We start from the raw sequence: 6804 nt of genomic DNA on the forward strand, positions 1-6804 counted from the left end.
TGTGTATGTTTGTGTGTGTGTGAGTGTGTGTTTGTGTGTGTGTTTGTGTGTCTGTGTGTGTGTTTGTGTGTCTGTGTGTGTATGTGTTTGTGTGTTTGTGTGTTTTTGTGTGTGTTTGTGTGTGTGTGTTTGTGTGTCTGTGTGTGTTTATGTGTGTGTTTGTGTGTGTGTGTCTGTGTGTGTGTGTGTGAGTGTGTGTGTTTGTGTGTGTCTGTTTGTGTTTGTGTATGTGTGTGTGTGTGTTTGTGTGTGTCTATTTGTGTTTGTGTATGTGTGTGTGTGTGAGAGTGTGTTTGTGTGTGTGTGTTTGTGTGTGGTATGTGTGTGAGAGTGTGTGTGTATGTATGTGTGAGAGTGTGTGTATTTGTGGTGTTTTGTGTGTGTGTGTGTGTGTGTTTGTGTGTGAGTGTTTGTGTGTGAGAGTGTGTGTGTTTGTACGTGTGTTTGTGTGTTCATGTGTCTGTGTGAGAGTACATTTGTGTGTGTGTTTGTGTTTGTGTGTGTGTGAGTGCATTTGTGTGTGTGTTTGTGTCTGTTTGTGTGTGAGAGTGTGTTTGTGTGTGTGAGAGTGCATTTGTGTGTGTGTGTGTATGTATGTGTCTGTGTGTGTTTATGTGTGTGTGTGTGTGTGTGAGTGTGTGTGTGTGTGTGTGTGTGTGTGTGTGTGTGTGTGTGCTCTGCTAGAATTTCCAGGTTCAATGTATTTGAAGACTCGTGCTATTAAATATGTTATATTGTTATTTTCCATGTAAGGTTATATATTTACAGAATAATGAACTAAGAATGGAGTGAAACATTTTTATGACTGTGCTGCTTCTGTTTGTCTGTCAGTCAGAACCTTCAAGCCTTTGAACCATTTTCCCATCAAGAACACTGGAGTTCAGAGAGAAAGTAGGAGTATCTTATAATCTCACTCTTCAGTTTCACACCATTCTTACCTGAACTTAGTAGAACTGTTATCATCTCTGAAGTCTATAAATCTGTCCTCTGACTGGTCACTCTTCATGGACACACAGCTGGGTTCAGGTGAGTCTGATCTCTTACCCTGATTCAGTCTAAAACACAGACAATACCAGACAAACTGTCTTACATGGTGGTGAACTAGAGAACAAACTCACTTTACACCAGATCACATTATTCTCTCACCTCTCAGCTTCCTGTGTGTCCTGAGTGTGTGTTTGCGTATTTGTGTGTGTGTTTGTGTGTCTGTGTGTGTGTGAGTGTGTGTGTTTGTGTGTGTCTGTTTGTGTTTGTGTGTGTGTGTGAGTGTGTTTGTGTGTGTGTGTCTGTGTGTGTGTTTGTGTGTGTCTGTTTGTGTTTGTGTATGTGTGTGTGTGTGAGAGTGTGTTTGTGTGTGTGTGTTTGTGTGTGTATGTATGTGTGAGAGTGTGTGTATTTGTGTGTGTGTGTGTGTGTGTGAGTGTGTTTGTGTGTGTGTGTGAGTGTTTGTGTGTGAGAGTGTGTGTGTTTGTACGTGTGTGTGAGTGTGTTCATGTGTCTGTTTGTGTGTGTGTGCATTTGTGTGTGTGTGTGTGTGTGTGAGAGTGCATTTGTGTGTGTGTGTTTGTGTGTGTTTGTGTGTGTGTGTTTGTGTCTGTGTGTGAGTGTGTTGTTTGTGTGTGTGTGAGTGCATCTTAGCTAGCAAAGATTCTTTCTCTGGATAGACAAAGCACTTTTTGTAAGTCGCTCTGGATAAGAGCGTCTGCTAAATGATGTAAATGTAAATGTAAATCTGTGTGTGTGTGTGTATGTGTCTGTGTGTGTTTATGTGTGTGTGCTTGTGTGTGTGTGTATGTGTCTGTGTCTGTGTGTGTTTATGTGTGTTTGTGTGTGTGTCTGTGTGTATGTTTGTGTGTGCATGTGTCTGTGTGTGTTTGTGTGTGTTTGTGTGTGTGTCTGTGTGTATGTTTGTGTGTGTGCATGTGTCTGTGTGTGTGTTTATGTGTGTGTTAGTGTGTCTGTATGTGTGTCTGTGTGTGTATGTGTCTGTGTTTATGTGTGTGTTTGTGTGTGTGTATGTGTGTTGTGGTTGTGTGTGTGTTAGTGTGTCTGTTTGTGTGTGTGTGTATGTTTGTGTGTGTGTGTGTGTATGTGTCTGTGTGTATGTGTGTGTGTTTGTGTGTGTATTTATGTGTGTTTGTATGTGTGTGTTTGTGTGTGTGTGTTCGTGTGTGTGTTAGTGTGTCTGTGTGTGTTTATGTGTGTTTGTGTGTGTTTGTGTGTGTGTTTGTGTGTGTGTTTGTGTGTGTGTGTCTGTGTGTATGTTTGTGTGGGTGCGTGTGTGTGTATGTGTGTGTGTGTGTTTGTGTGTGTTAGTGTGTCTGTGTGTGTCTGTGTGTGTTTGTGTGTATGTTTGTGTGTGTGTGTGTGTGTATGTTTGTGTGTGTGTGAGTGTGTGTTTGTGTGTGTGTTTGTGTGTCTGTGTGTGTGTTTGTGTGTGTCTGTGTGTGTATGTGTCTGTGTTTGTGTGTTTTTGTGTGTGTTTGTGTGTGTGTGTTTGTGTGTCTGTGTGTGTTTATGTGTGTGTTTGTGTGTGTGTGTCTGTGTGTGTGTGTGAGTGTGTGTGTTTGTGTGTGTCTGTTTGTGTTTGTGTATGTGTGTGTGTGTGTGTTTGTGTGTGTCTATTTGTGTTTGTGTATGTGTGTGTGTGTGAGAGTGTGTTTGTGTGTGTGTGTTTGTGTGTGTGTATGTGTGTGAGAGTGTGTGTGTATGTATGTGTGAGAGTGTGTGTATGTGTGTGTTTGTGTGTGTGTGTGTGTGTGTTTGTGTGTGAGTGTTTGTGTGTGAGAGTGTGTGTGTTTGTACGTGTGTTTGTGTGTTCATGTGTCTGTGTGTGTGTGCATTTGTGTGTGTGTGTGTTTGTGTGTGTGAGAGTGCATTTGTGTGTGTGTTTGTGTTTGTGTGTGTGTGAGTGCATTTGTGTGTGTGTTTGTGTCTGTTTGTGTGTGAGAGTGTGTTTGTGTGTGTGAGAGTGCATTTGTGTGTGTGTGTGTATGTATGTGTCTGTGTGTGTTTATGTGTGTGTTTGTGTGTGTCTGTGTGTGTTTATGTGTGTTTGTTTATGTGTGTGTTTGTGTGTGTGTTTTTTTGTGTGTTTGTGTGTGTGTGAGTGTGTGTGTGTGTGTGTGAGTGTGTGTGTGTGTGTGTGTGTGTGTGCTCTGCTAGAATTTCAGTTCAATGTATTTGAGACTCGTGCTATTAAATATGTTATATTGTTTCTTTCCATGTAAGGTTATATATTTACAGAATAATGAACTAAGAATGGAGTGAAACATTTTTATGACTGTGCTGCTTCTGTTTGTCTGTCAGTCAGAACCTTCAAGCCTTTGAACCATTTTCCCATCAAGAACACTGGAGTTCAGAGAGAAAGTAGGAGTATCTTATAATCTCACTCTTCAGTTTCACACCATTCTTACCTGAACTCGGTAGATCTGTTATCATCTCTGAAGTCTATAAATCTGTCCTCTGACTGGTCACTCTTCATGGACACACAGCTGGGTTCAGGTGAGTCTGATCTCTTACCCTGATTCAGTCTAAAACACAGACAATACCAGACAAACTGTCTTACATGGTGGTGAACTAGAGAACAAACTCACTTTACACCAGATCACATTATTCTCTCACCTCTCAGCTTCCTGTGTGTCCTGAGTGTGTGTTTGCGTATTTGTGTGTGTGTTTGTGTGTCTGTGTGTGTGTGAGTGTGTGTGTTTGTGTGTGTCTGTTTGTGTTTGTGTGTGTGTGTGAGTGTGTTTGTGTGTGTGTGTCTGTGTGTGTGTTTTGTGTGTGTCTGTTTGTGTTTGTGTATGTGTGTGTGTGTGAGAGTGTGTTTGTGTGTGTGTGTTTGTGTGTGTATGTATGTGTGAGAGTGTGTGTATTTGTGTGTGTGTGTGTGTGTGTGAGTGTGTTTGTGTGTGTGTGTGTGAGTGTTTGTGTGTGAGAGTGTGTGTGTTTGTACGTGTGTGTGAGTGTGTTCATGTGTCTGTTTGTGTGTGTGTGCATTTGTGTGTGTGTGTGTGTGTGTGAGAGTGCATTTGTGTGTGTGTGTTTGTGTGTGTTTGTGTGTGTGTGTTTGTGTCTGTGTGTGAGTGTGTGTTTGTGTGTGTTTGTGTGTGTGTGTTTGTGTCTGTGTGTGAGTGTGTGTTTGTGTGTGTGTGAGTGCATCTTAGCTAGCAAAGATTCTTTCTCTGGATAGACAAAGCACTTTTTGTAAGTCGCTCTGGATAAGAGCGTCTGCTAAATGATGTAAATGTAAATGTAAATCTGTGTGTGTGTGTGTATGTGTCTGTGTGTTTATGTGTGTGTGTGTTTGTGTGTGTGTTTATGTGTGTGTGCTTGTGTGTGTGTGCTTGTGTGTGTGTGTATGTGTCTGTGTGTGTTTATGTGTGTGTGTGTTTGTGTGTGTGTTTATGTGTGTGTGCTTGTGTGTGTGTGTATGTGTCTGTGTCTGTGTGTGTTTGTGTGTGTGTCTGTGTGTATGTTTGTGTGTGTGCATGTGTCTGTGTGTGTTTGTGTGTGTTTGTGTGTGTGTCTGTGTGTATGTTTGTGTGTGTGCATGTGTCTGTGTGTGTGTTTATGTGTGTGTTAGTGTGTCTGTATGTGTGTCTGTGTGTGTATGTGTCTGTGTTTATGTGTGTGTTTGTGTGTGTGTATGTGTGTGTGTGTTAGTGTGTCTGTTTGTGTGTGTGTGTATGTTTGTGTGTGTGTGTGTATGTGTCTGTGTGTATGTGTGTGTTTGTGTGTGTTTGTGTGTGTATTTATGTGTGTTTGTATGTGTGTGTTTGTGTGTGTGTGTTCGTGTGTGTGTTAGTGTGTCTGTGTGTGTTTATGTGTGTTTGTGTGTGTTTGTGTGTGTGTTTGTGTGTGTGTGTCTGTGTGTATGTTTGTGTGGGTGCGTGTGTGTGTATGTGTGTGTGTGTGTTTGTGTGTGTTAGTGTGTCTGTGTGTCTGTGTGTGTTTGTGTGTATGTTTGTGTGTGTGTGTGTGTATGTTTGTGTGTGTGTGAGTGTGTGTTTGTGTGTGTGTTTGTGTGTCTGTGTGTGTGTTTGTGTGTGTCTGTGTGTGTATGTGTTTGTGTGTTTTTGTGTGTTTGTGTGTGTGTGTTTGTGTGTCTGTGTGTGTTTATGTGTGTGTTTGTGTGTGTGTGTCTGTGTGTGTGTGTGTGAGTGTGTGTGTTTGTGTGTGTCTGTTTGTGTTTGTGTATGTGTGTGTGTGTGTTTGTGTGTGTCTATTTGTGTTTGTGTATGTGTGTGTGTGTGAGAGTGTGTTTGTGTGTGTGTGTTTGTGTGTGTGTATGTGTGTGAGAGTGTGTGTGTATGTATGTGTGAGAGTGTGTGTATTTGTGTGTGTTTGTGTGTGTGTGTGTGTGTTTGTGTGTGAGTGTTTGTGTGTGAGAGTGTGTGTGTTTGTACGTGTGTTTGTGTGTTCATGTGTCTGTGTGAGAGTGCATTTGTGTGTGTGTTTGTGTTTGTGTGTGTGTGAGTGCATTTGTGTGTGTGTTTGTGTCTGTTTGTGTGTGAGAGTGTGTTTGTGTGTGTGAGAGTGCATTTGTGTGTGTGTGTGTATGTATGTGTCTGTGTGTGTTTATGTGTGTGTGTGTGTGTGTGTGAGTGTGTGTGTGTGTGTGTGTGTGTGTGTGTGCTCTGCTAGAATTTCCAGGTTCAATGTATTTGAAGACTCGTGCTATTAAATCTGTTATATTGTTATTTTCCATGTAAGGTTATATATTTACAGAATAATGAACTAAGAATGGAGTGAAACATTTTTATGACTGTGCTGCTTCTGTTTGTCTGTCAGTCAGAACCTTCAAGCCTTTGAACCATTTTCCCATCAAGAACACTGGAGTTCAGAGAGAAAGTAGGAGTATCTTATAATCTCACTCTTCAGTTTCACACCATTCTTACCTGAACTTAGTAGAACTGTTATCATCTCTGAAGTCTATAAATCTGTCCTCTGACTGGTCACTCTTCATGGACACACAGCTGGGTTCAGGTGAGTCTGACCTCTTACCCTGATTCAGTCTAAAACACAGACAATACCAGACAAACTGTCTTACATGGTGGTGAACTAGAGAACAAACTCACTTTACACCAGATCACATTATTCTCTCACCTCTCAGCTTCCTGTGTGTCCTGAGTGTGTGTTTGCGTATTTGTGTGTGTGTTTGTGTGTCTGTGTGTGTGTGAGTGTGTGTGTTTGTGTGTGTCTGTTTGTGTTTGTGTGTGTGTGTGAGTGTGTTTGTGTGTGTGTGTCTGTGTGTGTGTTTGTGTGTGTCTGTGTGTTTGTGTATGTGTGTGTGTGAGAGTGTGTTTGTGTGTGTGTGTTTGTGTGTGTATGTATGTGTGAGAGTGTGTGTATTTGTGTGTGTGTGTGTGTGTGTGAGTGTGTTTGTGTGTGTGTGTGAGTGTTTGTGTGTGAGAGTGTGTGTGTTTGTACGTGTGTGTGAGTGTGTTCATGTGTCTGTTTGTGTGTGTGTGCATTTGTGTGTGTGTGTGTGTGTGTGTGAGAGTGCATTTGTGTGTGTGTGTGTTTGTGTGTGTGTGTTTGTGTCTGTGTGTGTTTGTGTGTGTGTGAGTGCATCTTAGCTAGCAAAGATTCTTTCTCTGGATAGACAAAGCACTTTTTGTAAGTCGCTCTGGATAAGAGCGTCTGCTAAATGATGTAAATGTAAATGTAAATCTGTGTGTGTGTGTGTATGTGTCTGTGTGTGTTTGTGTGTGTGTGTGTTTGTGTGTGTGTTTATGTGTGTGTGCTTGTGTGTGTGTGTATGTGTCTGTGTCTGTGTGTGTTTATGTGTGTTTGTGTGTG

The 6804-nt window shown here is 41.7% G+C and overlaps 1 long non-coding RNA gene across 2 annotated transcripts; it reads right to left on the reverse strand.

Annotated features, from left to right (window-relative positions):
- Positions 1-975: 975 nt before the first annotated feature.
- Positions 976-6130, reverse strand: LOC118803651. Of its 2 annotated transcripts, none has more exons than XR_005006909.1 (3): positions 6109-6130; positions 3417-3533; positions 976-1055 (listed from the first exon to the last, which is right to left on the reverse strand). It is a non-coding gene; the product is annotated as an uncharacterized LOC118803651 (long non-coding RNA). The 2 variants fall into 2 exon arrangements; XR_005006908.1 differs by lacking the exon at positions 6109-6130 and adding an exon at positions 3625-3647.
- Between the last annotated feature and the right edge of the window lie 674 nt (positions 6131-6804).

The sequence above is a fragment of the Colossoma macropomum genome, unplaced genomic scaffold (genome assembly GCF_904425465.1).
Source record: "Colossoma macropomum unplaced genomic scaffold, Colossoma_macropomum, whole genome shotgun sequence".
NCBI classification, from domain to species: domain Eukaryota; kingdom Metazoa; phylum Chordata; class Actinopteri; order Characiformes; family Serrasalmidae; genus Colossoma; species Colossoma macropomum.